Source organism: Oncorhynchus gorbuscha, linkage group LG19 (genome assembly GCF_021184085.1).
Source record: "Oncorhynchus gorbuscha isolate QuinsamMale2020 ecotype Even-year linkage group LG19, OgorEven_v1.0, whole genome shotgun sequence".
Classification (NCBI taxonomy): domain Eukaryota; kingdom Metazoa; phylum Chordata; class Actinopteri; order Salmoniformes; family Salmonidae; genus Oncorhynchus; species Oncorhynchus gorbuscha.
In genome coordinates this window covers 16,741,850-16,761,999 of record NC_060191.1, presented here as the reverse complement: position 1 = coordinate 16,761,999, position 20,150 = coordinate 16,741,850, and the positions used below count along the sequence as shown (strand labels likewise).

Here is a 20,150-nt window from a genome sequence, read left to right as displayed (position 1 = left end):
TGTGTGTGTGTGTGTGTGTGTGTGTGTGTGTGTGTGCAGGCCTTGTCCAAACCCTACAGTGTATAGGGCTGTGGCGGTCGTGGAATTTTGTCAGCCTGTTAATGTCATGCAAAACTCTGCCAGCCTCACGGTAATTGCCCACTAATAAACATGAACCCCTTTAGCATCTCCACGCCTCCACGCATACAAGTTACTGATGTGAGCCTTTTTGGAAGACGAGGTCTAAATCAATTTAATATTCACCATCTCAATAAATCCATAATTTATTTTAAGCAGATCTGAAGAAACATTATGATATTTTTTTGTAAAGACTTTAGAAGAACAGAACATGAGTTGGCCTACTGTATGTTATCCTATCTGGCTGTGCGCCATTCCACAGGCTGTAGTCTTGTTCATTTAGCAGACAAGATATACTTATAAGTCCCGTGCCATTATTTTATATGATTTTATAGTAAGAATAATAGAATTTGAACTTTGCTAAATGAAATAGAAACAATATTTTCCCCATGTTGAGAGGAGAAGTGATCATTTGAATCAGGTCCTATATGCTAGATTTAGTCTCATCAAGTCACCATTTACCCGTCAGACTATTCTCAATTTTATCGTCTCAACTATCATGTGAAATGAGTTTAGATTTATAATGGCCCATTATCAAATGGGCAGGAACAGGGGTAGGGGAAATAATATGTACTCGAATAGAGAATGGAGGTCACCTTAATTTTTCAATCATGATGGATGGTGTCGTTATTTGACTCTAACATTCATCTGAGGACTGTTATTTATCTAATTAACTAAGTATGTTTAATTGTTACCCGATTAACTTAATCATGTAACATTTAACTCATTAGGATCTGAATCACCACAAGAGCAGTTCTTTAAAGACTTACCATCTCCCTAATTAAACTCTAAACGGTCTTTACCACATCTATAAACAGTCAACTTATTAATCATAACCTCGTATCATATCATCATTCTGAACAGTCATAACCTCCTTGCATCTGCAAAAACCATAGCCTTACTTATGATTCAGTACTACACAAACTGGTTTATTTATTTATTTACTAGCCAATTAAATGGGAACATAGGATAAACACACACTTTGCACCGGTTACTGACTGGAGAATTAATATGCAGAAAATAGGTCCATAGCGGAATGACAACAACATTGCTGCTTATTAAAGAAGAGATGGAGAGGGAGAGGGACAGAGACACTTAACATTGGTACATTCAGACACTACTCTCACTTGCATTAACCTTGTACTTTGCACACGAACCGCCGCCCGCTTTGAGTAAGCAATCATGAATGTATTTATGTGAAATTCCTGGGTCGCCGGGGATCTCTTGGTGGACAGGGCAGGCTTGTAAAAATGGGGTTGAGCCTTACTGCAGCATGCTTGTAAGTCTCTGATTGTCCAAAATGGTTCCACCAAGACTTCTACTGTGTCCTTCTTTGTAGTTTATTTTCCATCCATTCGCTCTTGAAGATGCTTCTTTGAAGATAGGCTAGCCAGCCGTATTGATGGTTCCCCAGTGGGGTGATGAGGGTAGCGTAATGCTCCTTAAATTCGCTTTCAAAGATACTTTACTTAGAACAGCTAATCAGCTGTACCAGTGATTGTCCGGGAGGTGAGTTTATCGTCTCCACTTCGTGTTGAGATTCAAAGTTCAAACCACTTTAAACGTGCAGCTGCAGCTTCATGTTTTTCTGGTCTGATATGTTAATTTCTTAACCCATAATTTATACAGTTGGCAGGACACACTCTCTGACCTCACTCAGGGGCTGTTACTACTCACTGTGTAAAGTTATAAAAAAACAATTAACTCTTATAGCTTCTCAAAACACATCCCTCCTTTTTCATATTACATGCACATTGTATAGTATGGAAACTTCATACATGTTGTGGGTATACCTTCCAAGTTACAGTATTTCCTTTATAACATTTTTAATGACATCACAAAATAACCAACAAAATGACATTAGTGTTCGCCTCTGACCATTCCCTGCGATCTATGTTTGAAATATTGTTCCAGTATTCACTTTTGAACGTGTTACATAATGACCAGACCGCACATGCGCATGTTGATTTTGTCCCCCCACACCAGATGCGATCAGGACGCACAGGTTGAAATATAAAAACGAACTCTGAATCAATTATAATAATTTGGGGACAGGTTAAAAATCATTCAACAATTATGGCAATTTAGCTAGCTAGCTTGCTGTTGCTAGCCAATTTGTCCTGGGATATAAACATTGGATTGTTATTTTACCTGAAATGCCATAACCCACCGGAGTGTGGACATCAGTTCATATTTCAATCACCCACATGAGTATATGCTCCTAAAAACCAATGAGGAGATGGCATGTAGGTATATCCCTCCTAAAAAAACAATGAGGAGATGGAAGAGGCAGGACTTGCAACGCGTTGAGCGTCAAAAATAAATAAAACTATTCACATTTCTTGCAATCTAACCAAATGACACCTTCATCTCTAGCTGTAGCCACCAAAAAACGATGTAAGGGGAAAAGGTCAGTCACTCACCCACTCCTCCAATGACAAGACATCATCCCAGCAGCTAGCTAGTTAATGTTAGGCTCCATGTTTTTAGCGTGCTAAATAAATATCTAGTGACATAAATAGATACTGTTGCTGAGTTACAGTTCATATGAAGAAATCAGTCAATTGAAATGAATGCATTAGGCCCCAATCTATGGATTTCACATGACTGGGCAAGAGCGCAGCCATGGGTGGGCTTGGGAGGGCATAGGCCCACCTACATTGGAGCCATCCCACTGGGAGCCAGGCCCAGCCAATCAGAATGAGTTTTCCCCACAGGTGGGCGTTATTACAGATAGAAATACTCTTTGTACTGCATGGATCACCGGTGCAGTTGAATGCAGCATTGCTGTATGGTGTACTCAAAATGTATTGTAGTTGAATAGCCACCATAGGCTACTGCTCAAATGTTGCTATAATAGGTCTACATGTTTCTCCTTTGCATGGTGTTTTGTTGCAGGTTTAGTTTTTTGGTTATTCATTGTCAAGCTTTAAAACCAATGCCAGACTGCAACATTTTAGTAGCCTAGCTAGGACTGTGGCATGTGTCTATACACTTCCCCTCTGCTGCACTTTAAATGGGACACATGAAAACAATTCAAGTTGAATTCACCGATGCGAGCGCATCAAGCTGTAATTTTATAAAGTAGATAACTCAACTGTTGACTCATTTATACTATTTATACTCATTTGTGTGTCCTATTCGGCCCGCAGACATTGTGTTTGACATAAGTGTGCTAGTCTATTAGTCATGTTATGACTGACTTGTGATCATGACTGACTTGTTGATATTCCCAGCCTTAGTTACAGTCATCCATTTCTGTTCAAAATATTGAGTCATTGAAACTGAAACAGTGCATCCTGAATGGGTAGAGGAAGCAAACAGTGTACCAGGCCAGCTGTGATTTACAACTTGATAGCAAGATTTTATGGACTACCAACAAATGTGTTGGTAAATTACATTAATCATGCCTCATTGAACTGCTTCCTTCTATTCTGCCAAAGGTAACACTTTACACTTTACACCCAGTAACATAATAAGTTATGACAAGGTCATAACCATATGATAATAACACTTTTTAAAATCATATTTGAAATAACTAGCAGAAAATACACTTTATGACACTGTCATGAAGCATTATGACCATCCAGTGTCACTTTACTTGGACAAAGAAAATACACTGACACTTTCAAGAAGAATTATGACCATCATAATCATATAAGCCAGATAGGCCTATCACATACATTACCATTATGTTAGTCTCCAGTCAAAAAGAGGGTTTCTTGTCCTGCTCCTGCATTCATACCAATCATCAGCAACAGAGCATTGGGAGTAGATGCATGTCTAACATCAATGTGTGCGCAATTACAATGAGGGTCAGCGCACTCTCAAATGCTGTTTTTTGCCATCATTGTATGCCTGCCACACAGACACGATACGATACATTTATTAAACATAAGAATGAATGTGAGTTGTTGTCACAACCCGGCTCATGGGAAGTGACAAAGTGCTCTTATAGAAGCAGGACACAAATAATAATATAATAATAATAATTTTCAATAATGTTGCTCTTTATTTAGCCATCTTACATATAAAACCTTGTTTGTTCATCAAAAATTGTAAATAACTCACCACAGGTTAACTTCTTATGGCTGCAGGGGATGTATTGAGTAGCTTGGATGAAAGGTGCCCATAGTAAACGGCCTGCTCCTCAGTGTCAGTTGCTAATATATGCATATTATTATTAGTATTGGATTGAAAAGACTCTGAAGTTTCTAAAACTGTTTGAATGATGTCTGTGAGTATAACAGAACACTTTTCATCCGAACGTGGAAATAACGCCTCCCAGCCATAAGAAGTTAATAACAGCGTGATTTGCCAAGGCAGGATACTCTGAGCGCAGCCCAATCCAGAAATCTGGCAGTGGCTTCTGATTAAATTATATTTTGATGAGGCTCTCTTGTTCAGATATCGATAAGTGGACTGGAGGCAGGGCATGAAAGGGATAACGAATCCAGTTGTTTTGTGTCATCTGTTTCGGGAAAGTACCTGCGTAATTGCGCACCCAACTCAGGTGCTTCGCTATATCACATTTGACATTGTCCGCAAATGAGTTCATTTAAACACAAAAATCATACAATGATGGAAAGACCTGTGTGTTGCCTGTGTGTTCCCCTGTTTGGGAATACCTGGTGTAATGGAATGTTTTTCCTTGTGTGGTAGGTTTTGTAGGTTTAGACACATGTGTAGATGTCCTAACCATCCATAAATTAATGCAACATATGTCACAACAGGTCTAAATATGTGTCATGACAGTGTTATGACCATATTATGACAAGTTATGTCAGCTGTTATGGCATATTATGACATGGTTATGACCGTTCAAGCAATGTGTAACCCTGCCACACTGTACATCATGGAATGTTTTGTCAAATAGAACACATTTTTTAAAACCTCTTATGAATTTGGTTTTGCATAAACCAGAATTTGGTTCCAGCGTAAACTGGAAGTTTGATATTTTTGACGGATACTTTATTTATGTGCATTACATGTAACAATGAGTAAAGTTTCGAACAGACTCTGCTTTTCTCTCTGATTCGTTTTCTGTTTGCGAGCCTTGTCCCTCCTTCAGATGGATTTTCTTCACACCCCATCACTTTTTCCCCAAATATGAGAGCCACTTTCATTTGGGGAAAGAAAGTACACTATTCATTTCACCAATGTTGTTTTCTCTCAGTCCCTCTCTCCCCATCACACACACACACACACACACACACACACACACACACACACACACACACACACACACACACACACACACACACACACACACACACACACACACACACACACACACACACACACACACACACACACACACACACACACACACACACACACACACACACCTGCTGTTTCTCACTCCCCAAGGCTGTGGTCCTGCATTCTCCTTCTATATTAGACTGTTTTGTCTCCCTGACCCCCCATGATCCATGACTGCAGGAGAAGAGAGGGAGAATGCAGAACAAAGTTATTCTTCACTAAGTCATTCTGTGTGTGTGTGTGTGTGTATCTCTGGTGTATGTATAAGCCTATATGAGTGAGTGCGTGCATGCGTGTCTATTTGAATGTGCTTTTGTATGTGTATGAGTGAGTGTGTGCATGTGTGTGTTTTCTGTGTGTGTGTGTGTGTGTGTGTGTGTGTGTGTGTGTGTGTGTGTGTGTGTGTGTGTGTGTGTGTGTGTGTGTGTGTGTGTGTGTGTGTGTGTGTGTGTGTGTGTGTGTGTGTGTGTGTGTGTGTGTGTGTGTGTGTGTGTGTGTGTGTGTGTGTGTGTGTGTGTGTGTGTGTGTGTGTGTGTGGTTACATGTGTGTGAGTATGCGCAGTGAGCATGTGTGTATGTTCGTTTGTGATGATTAAGTTTCAGCATTGAGCTGCCCAGTGGACACAAGAAAACACATACTCCCATTTCTCCTCTTTTTCCATCTACTCTCCAGACCTTTTTATTATTACGGTAAACTATAAACTTTGTCTCTGTTCAGAGTTTAAGCCATAATGTGTTTGAGAATGTGGTACAGCGCCGTGAAAAAGTATGTGCCCCCATTCTGATTTTCTCTATTTTTGTTATCAGATCTTATCAGATCTTCAACCAGAACCAAATATTAGATAAAGGGAACCTGAGTTTACAAATAAAATAAGTGTCATTTTTTTGGTTATTTATTTATTTAAATTTATTCAACACCCAATTCCCCTGTGTGAAAAAGTAATTGCCCCCTTACACTCAATAACGGTTTGTGCCACCATTAGCTCCAATGACTGCAACCAAATGCTTCCTGTAGTTGTTGATCAGTCTCTCACTGTCATGCAGGTGAATGAGGACCCAAAAGCGACTTGGCGAAAACAGAGTATTTAATCCAGTAATAAACTTTACAAAACAAAAAGCATAATACTACTCGTAAAGACGAGAACAGACTGGAGACTTGATCGAGAACTGCAGGTTGCCTCGGGAAGGCACTTGAACCTAGCAGACTCAGACACCTGCTCACCACGCAGCATCTGAGGGAAACACGACACGACAGGGCAAAACATAGACACAGCACGGTGAATTATAGATGAGGATCCGACAGGGCAGGTACGGAAAACAAGAAGAGAAATAGGGACTCTAATCAGGGAAAAGGATCGGGAACAGGTGTGGGAAGACTAAATGATGATTAGGGGAATAGGAACAGCTGGGAGCAGGAACGGAACGATAGAGAGAAGAGAGAGCGAGAGAGTGAGAGAGGGAGGGGGAGAGAGAGGGATAGAAAGAGGGAAAGAACCTAATAAGACCAGCAGAGGGAAACGAATAGAATGGGAAGCACAGGGACAAGACATGATAATTAATGACAAAACATGACACTCACATTGCTGTGGGGGAATTTTGGCCCACTCTTGAATGCAGAACTGCTTTAGCTCAGCAACATTTGTGGGTTTTCAAGGATCAACTGCTCCTTTTAAGTGCTCCATAACATCTCCATTGGGATTAGGTCTGGACTTTGACTAGGCCCTTCCAAAACTTCAAATGTGTTGCTTTTGAACCATTTTCATGTAGACTTGATTGTGTATTTGGGATCATTGTCTTGCTGCATTACGCAGCTGTGCTTCAGTTTCAGCTCACAGACGGATGGCCTGATACAGAGCAGAATTCAACGTCCCTTCTATTAAGGCAAGTCATCCAGTTCCTGAGGCAGCAAAGCATCCTCAAATCATAACACTACCACCACCACGCTTGACCGTTGGTCTGAGGTTCTTACTTTGGAATGGAGTGTTTGGTTTTCGGCAGACATAATGGGACCCATCTCATCCAATATTAGTTTTGCATTCCGTATACAAAACTGGAGAAAATTAGAAGGGGGGCAAATACTTTTTTAACAGCACTGTATATCATGGATAACACATTATTATAAGCAGAGGTGTAATGCGCCCCAAACATCTAAGGGGGTACAAAGTATGTAAGGATGGCTGGTAGTTGTAGAACTTAGCATTTTTCAAACACCTAACACCTTTCCTGCAATCTAGAGTCATACAGGTATCCTGTGTGTATGTATCCTGTGTTATTTTCTCTCCTTCTCCCCTCACAGGTGAAAATCATCACTCCCCAATCAGTCACCAATCAATCATCAATCAGAAGACACGCCTCCTCCTGTTTCCTACCCTTGGTTTAAAAACCCTGTCAGTTGTTTGCTCTGGAGCTCAATCTCTCTGTAAATTGCTACGTTTCATTCTCTCCCACTATGTCTCAATCTCGCTTTATGTATTGAGTTCTCTTTTGTTTGAGCACCTCTATATCACTTTGTCCTCACCTGTGAGTATTGTTTTTGGTTATGGTGTTTGTTTGTTTGCTGGTGGGAAAAGGGGGAACCAAGACAAGTCGCGCATGGGCATACACTACCTGTAGGTAAACTTTGTTAAAAACACTAGTTAGAACTGGGCGGACCACCCACTGTATTTTTGGTTAGTTAGTTAGCTGTTGTTGAAATAAGCTACTCTAGTTTAGGGTTGTTTTTGAATACTTATTATTTCTTTCCTTGGGTCCAGCTCAGCCCCTTTTCCTGCCCCCCCCTAAGCTAGACTAGCCTATTTTCTAATAAACCATGTGTTTGACGGTAATTTAGTTGTCTGTGGTTATTTCGTTCTCACTTTTTCACTATAATTTGCATGAGTTATGTTACGGGTCTCGTTACCATCTCCCCTAGACTGTCGGGCCAAAAGGGATTCGTAACAATCATTATGTTTAATATGAAATTAAGTATGTGTCACGACTTCCGCCAAAGTCGGTTCCTTGCCTTGTTTGGGTGGCGGTCGACGTCACCGGTCTTCTAGCCATCGCCGATCCACCTTTCATTTCCATTTGTTTTGTCTTGTTTTCCCACACCTGGTTTACATTTCCCTCATTACTTGCTGTGTATTTAACCCTCTGTCCCCCCCCATGTTTGTGTGAAATTGTTTGTAAGTGCTTGTGCACATTTTGACTGGTGGCGACGGGTTTTGTACCCATATTTTGTATTTCTGGATGCCGTTGGTTTTGATAATTAAACTGCTCCGGTTATTACCCAGTTCTGCTCTCCTGCGTCTGACTTCCCTGCCACCAGTTACGCACCCCTTACAATATGTTTTTCTGCATATCTAAGCAAACCCCTTAAGCTATCTTTATCCTCCTGACTGTGCTTACTTTTTAAAGAAACTAAATATTCTTCTCTGCAAAAATCTGGGTAAAAGATTGAAATTAACGGGAGTCTTAGTAATTTTGAGCTTCTCGTCATGAAATCTATGCAGCCTACTCAATCACTTTTTATAGCTACTGTTTACAGGCCTCCTGGGCCATATACAGCGTTTCTCACTGAGTTCCCTGAATTCCTATCGGACCTTGTAGTCATAGCAGATAATATTCTAATCTTTGGTGACTTTAATATTCACATGGAAAAGTCCACAGACCCACTCCAAAAGGCTTTCGGAGCCATCATCGACTCAGTGGGTTTTGTCCAACATGTCTCTGGACCCACTCACTGTCACAGTCATACGCTGGACCTAGTTTTGTCCCATGGAATAAATGTTGTGGATCTTAATGTTTTTCCTCATAATCCTGGACTATCGGACCACCATTTTATTACGTTTGCAATTGCAACAAATAATCTGCTCAGACCCCAACCAAGGACCATCAAAAGTCGTGCTATAAATTCAGACAACACAAAGATTCCTTGATGCCCTTCAAGAATCCCTCTGCCTACCCAAGGACAAGGGGGCCGAATACTTTCGCAAGGCACTGTAGAGGAGTGGGTGGTATGAACCAAAACCAACACACACACGCACACACACACACACACACACTCACTCATCTCTGTAAGGTGGTTCAGACACTGACAGCTTACAGTAATACAGCAGGACAAAGAGAGGGATAGCTCGAATATGATGGACTCATGAGTAATGTGTGTGTGTGTGTGTGTGTGTGTGTGTGTGTGTGTGTGTGTGTGTGTGTGTGTGGTTACATGTGTGTGTGTGGTTACATGTGTGTGAGTATGCGCAGTGAGCATGTGTGTATGTTCGTTTGTGATGATTAAGTTTCAGCATTGAGCTGCCCAGTGGACACAAGAAAACACATACTCCCATTTCTCCTCTTTTTCCATCTGCTCTCCAGACCTTTTTATTATTACGGTAAACTATAAACTTTGTCTCTGTTCAGAGTTTAAGCCATAATGTGTTTGAGAATGTGGTACAGCGCTGTGAAAAAGTATGTGCCCCCATTCTGATTTTCTCTATTTTTGTTATCAGATCTTATCAGATCTTCAACCAGAACCAAATATTAGATAAAGGGAACCTGAGTTTACAACACACTGTAGGACACAATAACACCTGTCCTTAAAATACTGCGTAAACGTTCTGGCCTGTTTCCTTTTTCTGCAATTAATTGAATTGAGGCTAAAGAAAAAGAAACAAAAGAAGAAACAAAGGACAGAAAGTCCCACAGATGGGTGACATATTCCATTAAAAAGCCAATCTCTACAAAGAAAATATCAACTCAGGATTCATGTTAGGAGGCATGCAGCAACCAGTGATACATTGTGCTCTGAACTGGCAATCAAAACTTAATACATAATCAATAAGAAACAGCCAAATTCAATAAATACAGTATTTATTATTTTTATTTAACTAGGCAAGTCCGTTAAGAACACATTCTTATTTTTAATGACTAATGCCTAGGAACGGTGGGTTAACAGCCTTGTTCAGGGGCAGAACAACAGATTTTTACCTTGTCAGCCCAGGGATTTGATGTAGCAACCTTTTGGTTACTAGCCCAATTCTCTAACCTCTAGGATACCTGCCGCCCCAAACTATAAACCACTAGCACAGACGCCCACTGTAATCATCTGATTTATCTCCCTTATCCTCCTCCTCACTAATCTCATCCTCTTTTTGACGAGTGTGTGTGTTTTATAGATGTGTGTGTGAGGGTAATTTAATTAGAGCAGGTTACTGCCAGGGGTTAATATCCTGCATGAACTCTGCTCCTCTCCAAAGGCTAAATTGCTTAAAGCACATTAGGAACTTTAAACAGACTTTTAAAACTGTGTGTGTGTGTGTGTGTGTGTGTGTGTGTGTGTGTGTGTGTGTGTGTGTGTGTGTGTGTGTGTGTGTGTGTGTGTGTGTGTGTGTGTGTGTGTGTGTGTGTGTGTGTGTGTGTGTGTGTGTGTGTGTGTGTGTGTGTAACTGCACTGGCCTATTAAGACGTTACATTCTGCTGCTTAGAGTCAGCCAGCTCTCCCCAGACAAACCATCATCTCTCTCTCTCCCTCTTTCTTACTCTCTCACGCTGTCTCTCATGCTCTCTGCCTCACAATCTCACTCTTTCACACATCTCTCTCACTTTCTCTGACTGAATCTCTCCATCACTTCCCTCTCTCACATAGATACAGATGTAGGATCTTAATTTGAGCCAGTTTGCTTCAGCAGGAAAATAATCCTGCAGCAACAGGAAATATGAATTATTATGTGGATTATAATTAAATTCCAATTTTTGTTGGGGTTGATACATCTTTCATAAGGGTAAATCGAGTCGGAAATTTCTATGTGGAAATTACAAACGTCAGCAGCATTTTAAACCTAAAATACACTCAGTAGTGTGTATTCATGGACACCAAGGGAAGCCAGGTGTAAAGGGGTGAGTGACTGGTTGCCGGGAAGTCAGGCGCAGGAGAGCAGAGATGGGTGATAACAGGATAATTTTAATATACACCCTGGCCCAAAGGCACAGCCGAGGCACAGCCGAGGCAGCGCAAAGCACAACCACGGTAACATGAACCGGAATAAACAAAACAAACAAACCTAGGTTTGAAACAAACCTAGCGCAAGCCAGCCTGTAGCGTAACACCCTACACAAAGAACAATTCCACACACAGACATGGGGGAATCAGAGGGTAATATACATTTAGTCTAATGAGGTAATGTGAACCATGTGTGCGGGAAAACAAGACAAAACAAATGGAAAATGAAAGGTGGAGTGGGGATGGCTAGAAGATCGATGACGTCAACCGCCGAACACAGCCCGAACAAGGAGAGGAACCGACTTCGGCGGAAGTCATGACACCAGGCTTCCCTCAAAAACGTACCAATATATTTTTAAATAACATAAAATAATTTATCCTTCATCTCTGTGTTTCAGAATTTTTTTCATCAATTCGCAATTGGCTGAATAGATCTCACAGGAGCGAAACAGCGAAACAGCACCACTCTGTCTCTCTACATGTAGGCCATCTATCTGATGCTGTCTGGTCCAAACGAGCATAACATTGTTGCCACCCATAGCATTGAAGGCAAGGGAAGCCAGCGAGCATCTGGCCTCCCTTGACAAAAAAAGTATAAAACATTTGCCAAACAGCGTTGAGCGAAATTGAGCAAGCTCAACTGTGAATCATCCTTGCGCACCAAAAAAAGTGTTAAGGGAAACCAGCTTGGATTTGGCGTCACTCCTATCAAATCCCATTGAGAGCATACATCATTGACAGACAACTTGATTTGTAACATCTGGTTGTGTTGTTATCCTCCAGTGGCTAGCTAGCCAGCTTGCTAAACATAGCCCTTTTCTGGAATTAGCCATGGGTGGAGAAAGGGATTAGGACTTGTGGTTTTACTTAATTCTCCATACTAGCCAATGATTATAACGGCGATTCTGATCTAACCATTAATTCATACATTGTTGTGCCCCTGGCCTGAGAAGGTGGAAGTTCAATATGTAGCTTGATGTAGAAGACTAACGTTAACTAGCTAACGTTGCCCATGAATGGAAGTTGGGCTAGCGAGCATTTTAGCCAGGTAGCCTAGGACAACAACAAAAATAAAAGCATGTAGCGTACGACAGAGTGATAGACCGTTTTGCCAGCATGAAAGAGAGGAGGATGGCATTGGTGTTTCTCTACAAGTCGGTGAGTCAACATGTTTTTCTACTTGCACAAACGCGCACACACAGAAATCAGAACCATGGGCAGCCACATCGTATTTAGTTTACGGTGTTAATTGGACTAAATTGTTAAAAAATATATTTTAGTTGTCACTGTATTAGACTAAGCAGAGGTGATTTGATGATGTTGAAATGTTGAAGTTGAAATGGTGCTGGAATATAGTGGAGGCAGCTCCTGTTTTCTTTGCGACTTGCGGTAACTCTCTGTGGTTCTAAATCAATTGTTCGGTGGTCCAAAAATGTCAGAAACATTAACTTGCTTGACCATGCTGTAGGTCATGTAACTGTCTGTTACTGTACATGCAATATGTTTTGTGGACTTCAAACTGGCTGAGCGGGTACGCCATCGTGCATAAATTGATTTTGTCCCCCCACACCAAACGCGACCACGACACACAGGTTAAAATATCAAAACAAACTCTGAACCAATTTTATTTATTTGGGGACAGGTCGAAAAGTATTAAACATTTATGGCAATTTAGCTAGTTAGCTTGCACTTGCTAGCTAATTTGTCCTATTTAGCTAGCTTGCTGTTGCTAGCTAATTTGTCCTGGAATATAAACATCGAGTTGTTATTTGACCTGAAATGCACAAGGTCCTCTACTTCGCCAATTAATGCATACAATAAACGGTCAACCAAATTAGGTGCATTACCGCCACTGACCTCGTTAGTCTTTCAGTCACCCACGTGGGTATAACCAATGAAGAGATGGCATGTGGGTACCTGCTTCTATATACCAATGAGGAGATGGGAGAGGCAGGACGCGAGCAGTGTGGTCAGCCTGTTAAAATACCTTGTTTTTGTACAGACATCACCCTTACGTGAACAGCACCCTCACCAGAGAAGTAGAACTCTAAAAGGAGAGAAACTGGGATTTGCAGTTGAGTGCAGGTAACATAGCTAAGTAAATGGAAGAATACTCTTATTGCAATGTGGATGGCTCTTAAAACAGAATTTTGTTGTGCAAAGTGTAGTCTATGGTGTTGCCAGGAAACAGCACCCTCTTCAAAGAAGTAGGAGGTGAAGATCTCCTGCACACGGATTGCCTCCACTGCTGCACTGTTGGCCCCATCCTTGAAATATCCTGCATTGCAGTAGACCTCTCCTCTGGCACACGACGGTGAGCTGCAGATCCCCTCCTGGTCCTTGTGTCCATCCTCATGAAATTATGCAGTACACAGGTAGCCTTCACATGCCTGAATTCCCCCAGGAGGCAGTTGCAGATGGTCCTGGTCACTCAACCTTGCAGTGCCCTACACAGTAACTGTAGGAAATCATTTTGAAGGAATCTCCAGTTACAAGGCATGAAATCAAAATCAAATTGTATTAGTCACATGCGCCGAATACAACAGGTGTAGTAGACCTTATAGTGAAATACTTACTTACAAGCCCCTAACCAACAATGCAGTTTAAAAAATATGAATGATATATGGACAGCAGCAATAAATAGGTTCACTGTTCCTACCATCAAGGCCATGCTTATTGTGAAGACAAACTTCAACTTCCCCTGCCAGGTATTCATAGAGAAGCTGACCAAAGACAGAGCAATCCTGAACAAGATACTTTATTCTGAGAAATATACAGATTAGGTTGGTAAAAGTGGTAACTATATAATATAATCTCATCATCGCCTCATTTTTTTATTATGTTGTTAAGTATTTCACATAGACTATTGTCTGTTTTTTCAATTTTTTTCATGTTCTCTTCTGCTCTTATTCTACCCAGCCGACCAGGACCCCTGGATGGCTGTTCAGATCGGACAGTTGTGTCTTGTCTGTAGTGTTTCTGTAATATAGTTGTTTTCTCTATCACAGCGTGCCTGTTAGACTAAATACATGAAACTGGAATTGTCCCCCTTTTATATTTCATAGATAATAACATTGGATATTTTAATGATATATATTGACCGCCAAACTGGAAATGTCCTCGGTTTTAATTTCAGAAATCTGGTCACCTTATGCTAAAGTGATTTTCAGAAGTAAACTGTTTTTTTGAGAATCGTGATCACTTGCAGTGACGACACAAAATATGACTAAAATATATATGACTTACCCCCGTCACTGTCCATTTCTTGTTTTTAAACGATGAGAGAAGTGCTACACCTGGTGGAGAGAGATTGTAAGACAGAAATAGTTGCTTTATGCCTGCTGTACATTACGGCATGACAAGTCACGATGTAATGGAGGGTCAGTTTTTTCAACTTTTCTCCAATACTATAGAGCCATTACCATGTCGATCGATGCTTGAATAGAAACGTAGTTCACACCCCAGATTTTGAGGTCAACACAGTCGCTACAGTCCCATTAGTTTTCTTTGTAGCCTCGTTTGAATGTTGCGGTTGCGCACATTTGTACGGAATGGGGTGAGTTTACCTACGTTAGCAGCTCATTTGAGTTACACTGCAGTGTAGCTAGTTAGCTAATGATATATTGTTTTTTTAAACATATTCGAAATGTATTTACTTACTTGAATTGTTTCTCCCAGCCATGTGGATGACTGGAAACAGTGCATCAAAGTTTGTTTGTCACCAGAGCATTTTAGAGCATATCACTATTGTGACCGAATCAACGCAATATTAGCCACTTTCAATGCAACGTACCGAACACATTGGAGTAGGATGTCCGGATTCTATTGCATTGACACACACTACTCAGCCTGCAATCTTTTTATTTATATATTTTTTTGTGTTATCCAATTGGTAGTTACAGTCTTGTCCCATCGCTGCAACTCCCGTATGGACTTAGGAGAGTCGAGGGTTGAGAGCCATGCGTTTTCCGAAACACACTGCTTCTTGACACACTGCTCGCTTAACCAAAAGCCAGCCGTGCCAGCATGCATGCGCACGGCCCACCACAGGAGTAGCTAGAGCACGATGGGACAAGTAAATCCCTTAATGTGAAATACCTGAATAACTGTGTCACATCACCATGAACAGTGTCTTGAAAGCAAGAAGAATCTAAATGCTTAAGGTGGGGTCAGAGCACAGTGGAATTAATGAACCCAAGCTTTAGACTGGGCTTAGTTTATAGTAAGCTAGTAGCGGTGCATGTGCAAAATCACTGGGGAAGCTAAAAAATTGCCATTTTACAACCTATGTGTTGTGATAATTGTGTTTTGCTCTACAACCGGTTAGTTTATATGCCTTGGGACCTTGATATATAGGCATAAGTCTAAGACAATATGAAGACACAGTGGCAGAATAAATTGAACCAGACCTTTTTTTCATTACAAAACCGAAGAGCAACCTCTGTCCGGTGAAGTCCACAAAACATATTGCATGTAACAAACAGTTACATGACCGACAGCATGGTCAAGCATGGTAATGTTTCGATGCACCTGCGATAACATCTGCAAAAGATGTGAACGCAACCAAGAAATTTTGATTTGAGCCCTCTCTGTGTGTGCGTATTTGTGATCAGTGTGTGTGTGGGAACGACATAAACAACCCTCCCATACACATCATGAACCACACAAAGACAGACACACAAAGACACACTGCTACCCAACCACACACAGTATACCACAGAGAGCAATCACAGGTCAGCAGAACTGTGGTTCACCTTAACCCAAACACAGCAATTATGGTGTTCTATGAACACAGGAAGAGGAGCTTTCAGAGGTGGAATTGAGTAATGATGTTAAACCTTGACCTATAAGTCCTATATAATCATATTTTGTGTATTTGAAGATTGAAAGAGAGAGAGAGAGAAATAGCTAGAGGGAGAGAGAGACTAGGTCTTACATTAGCCTGTAATTTGTGGGGTTTCTTCTGGAACCCATGTCACACACACTCACCAGCAGTCATTATCTCATAAGGCGGGAGGGGAAATACAGATACACACACACAAACAAACTGATAATGGGGCACAGCGCCGGCATTGTTACTGGCCTTCTGATTGGTCTGTCTCCTTACCAGCAAAGTTTCTGCTACCTGGCAACTAACAATATGCATCCACTTCCTCCCATAATAACAAGGTTCTTCAGTTTTGGCTTTGACCGCTATTGGAATTTGCAAGTTTTTGTTCTTGCCCAGCATTAAAACACCAGACTCAGTCTAATCAAGGTCCAAACTAAAGACTAAACTAAAGACTGGGATTAATGTAGTTGTGTAATGAATTTCCTCCTCTTCTTCCGAAGAGGAGAGGCGAAACGGATCAGAGGACCAATGCGCGGCGTGGTAAGTGTCCATGGTTCTTTTTAATACGTTAAGGTACACATGAACAACTGACTACAAAAAACAATAAATGTGAAAACTCAAAACAGTCCTATCTGGTGCAATCACAGAGACAGAAACAATCACCCACAAACACACAGTGAAACCCAGGCTACCTAAGTATGATTCTCAATCAGAGACAACTAATGACACCTGCCTCTGATTGAGAACCATACTAGGCTGAAACATAGAAAATCCCAAAACCTAGAAAAACAAACATAGACTGCCCACCCAACTCACGCCCTGACCATACTAACTAAATACAAAACAGGAAATAAAGGTCAGAACGTGACAAGTTGATCAGGCTTATTATTGTTTGGTATTAGCTAAGGACCAGACAGAGGCCGTGTTGATGTTACTGGGTGGGTCACAAGACAAGACAAAACTGTTTTCTGTTGTTTTTTCTGTATCTCGTCATTTACAGCTGGCCTGTCAGCAGTGCGTGTGACCTGAACTGCTCTCTACCCCACACAGACCCTTATTACGAACCACCAGTTCAATGACCCTCCAGTCTCAGCCCCAGCCCCAGCCCCAGCCCCAGCCCATAACCATAAAAAACACAAACAGGAGTCAACACACCCTGAGTTCCCAGGACCAGCATGGGAGACCACTGACTGAGGTCCCGAAACAGGAAATTCACAGATTAAGGGAAAGTGCACTGCAGTGAAAGTGTGCCCTTTGTTTCCCCATTGGGCTGTTGATAATTGTTCCACGTTGGTCGTGTGAGTACCTATGCGTAGTCTCAGCCTGTGCTGCGTGTTTTGTGCTTTGTGTACTACGGGTCTTTGTGTACTACGAGGTTTACCCACGCTCTTTTGTTTGTGCACATCCCAGTGTTTGTATACGTGTTTGTTTTGGCTGTATTAAAAACCCCAGATGATGTATTCCTGCGCCTTTTCTCCAAATCCTTTATACCAGCATGACAGAATGATCGACCCAACATACGGAGACAACAGGGAAGGCCAAGCTTGCAACCATTTTAGGGACAGTACATCACCATGAGGACTGTCTCTCCAGACTCTGTGTCGCCATGGACAGTGTGCTGGCAACCATCTTGCGCTTGGAGCGGAATGTGCAGTCCCTCTAATCTCCAGCACCGATTCCGGTACCAGCTCCAAGACCACGGCCTACCTCCGCTCCATCGGAGCCGGTCCTCGGAATACCCCTGGCCCTCCCGGAGTGCTTCAACGGCGCAACAGCAAGATGCAAGGGGTTCCTTCTACAATGCGACCTGTACCTCGCTCGCTATGCCAAGGCTGTTTCCAGAAGAGACAGGGTTTGGTCTGGGAGATGGGTGGGCCCAAGGTCGAGGCCTATGAGCGCTTCACCCTCCTCTTCCGCTCCTGTGGAGGGCAGAGAGGGAGGGGGAGTGTCTACTCCAAACTATGCCAGGGAGCTAGGACCGCCTCTGTGTTTGCCCTGGAGTTCCGGACTATCGCGGCTTTCACTGGATGGAACGGGTTGGCTCTGGTCACCGTATTCCGCAACGGACTGCGGGAGGAGGTACAGCTGGAGTTAGCCTGCCGTGATGACAAACTGTCACTCGACCAGCTCATCAGCTTGGCGATCCAGCTGGACAATATCATGCGGTCCTGATGTAAACCTGCGCAGAATCCAGAGCCCATGGCTACACCTGCTCCATGGCCAGAGCCGATGGAGGTGGTCTTGGCACGTTTTCCCGAGGCAGAGCTCAGGAAAAGGAGGAATCTGGGCATCTGCTTCTATTGTGGGGAAAGGGGTAATTTCTCCCCGACCTGCTCTCAATCCCCTATGAGTCAAGGAAGTGACAACCCAGGGAATTCTCCTGCGCTAACCCAGGTAGGAGGCAAGGTCTCCTCTCCTTGTCTGTCAAATCAACCAGTGTGTTTTCCCGTTAAATTCCATGAGTACTCTCACCCTTCACTCCAGTTAGCTCTGATTGATTCCGGAGCTGCTGGTAATTTTTTAGACACTGGCCACTGAATTACACATCCCTTTGGTTCCCCTACTGTCACCCATTCCGGTTTGAGCCCTGGATAATGGTCCAATATGGACAGGGCTCCTACATCACATTACTGTTCCTGTTTCTTTGCTGATCCAGGATACTCATTCAGAACAAAACTCCTGGTTGAGTTTGCATAACCCAGTTATTTCCTGGTCTGAGAGGAGACTGCTGGGTTGGTCGCAAGAGTATCAGGGGAGGTATCTCGCGGTGTCTGTCAACACCACTACGGTGGAAATTCTGGACTGTGCTCCTCAAGTGGATTTACCAGAGGAGTACCAGGATCTGTACCAGGTTTTTTCTAAGACCCAGGCTACATGCCTGCCTCCCCATCGCCCCTGGGACTGTGCCATTGACCTGTTGTCTGACGCAGCCCTCCCGAGAGGACATGCCTATCCCCTCTCCTATGCAGAGACCGAGGCCATGGAGAACTATGTACAGGAGAGTCTCCAGCAGAGTTTTATCCGCAAGTCACCAGCCTCCTCAAGCTTATTTTTTTAGAAAGATGGGGGACTGCTCCTCTGCATTGATTACTGAACACTGAACAAGGCCACCATCAAGTTCAGCTATCCTTTTCCCCTGTCATGACGTTGGCCTGGGGATAGGTTTATGACAGTCATAAATACCTCTTTCCCCCTTTTTCCTCTCTCTACCCTACTGATGTTACATTTGCAAAACCCTTGGTTAACATAGAGATTGTGGGAACATCAGAAGGTGGGGGGAAATTAACTATATTCTGCTAATCCGACCAATGGAACATATGTGGTGGTACTTAATGAATATGATGTCTGTTCAGTTGTCATCTGAGACATTCTCATCAATGATGAGATGACATAAACTCTACAGTGGAAAGTCTACACATCAGAGTTATCGGATTCACGTCGAATTGTTGTTCAATTTAAATGTTTGAATATGAAATGTTTCATGATGGGATGAAATGTGATTTTAGCTTCTAAAATGTGCTCAATCAGTGGCCCGCCCCTGTGAAGGGACATGGGCTATAAAACTTTTTAAACACTCCCTCCTCTCCCTTCCTATATAAGCCCTTGATGACAATGTAACCTCCTTTTCCAAGGACGTGAGGAACGACGGTCCGATGTCAGAATGGTTCAGATAATAACTACAGAACGAGGACAACATCAGCGTGAGCTTTGGTTGCGAATGGTACGAACTTTGAACTCTTATTCACTACAGAAGTGATACCTCCTTGCCGTTGAGTTAGCAACAGCTATGGCAAACGAGGGTTAGGAAGGAACAGACAGAGTATCCCGTCTATCACACAATGACGTTACTACAACGTATCCAATTGACAACCAGAGACATTCTTCAAAGGACTCGGTTGGGCAACACGGCCTTCCATCTACCACCAACCTACCGAAGCATACCTCAGAGTAAATATTTATTGCATT

The 20,150-nt window shown here is 42.4% G+C and overlaps 1 pseudogene; it reads right to left on the bottom strand.

Moving 5' to 3' along the window:
- LOC124006020 overlaps window positions 1–14,024 on the bottom strand; it is a 49,870-nt pseudogene extending 35,846 nt beyond the window's left edge.
- Between the last annotated feature and the right edge of the window lie 6,126 nt (window positions 14,025–20,150).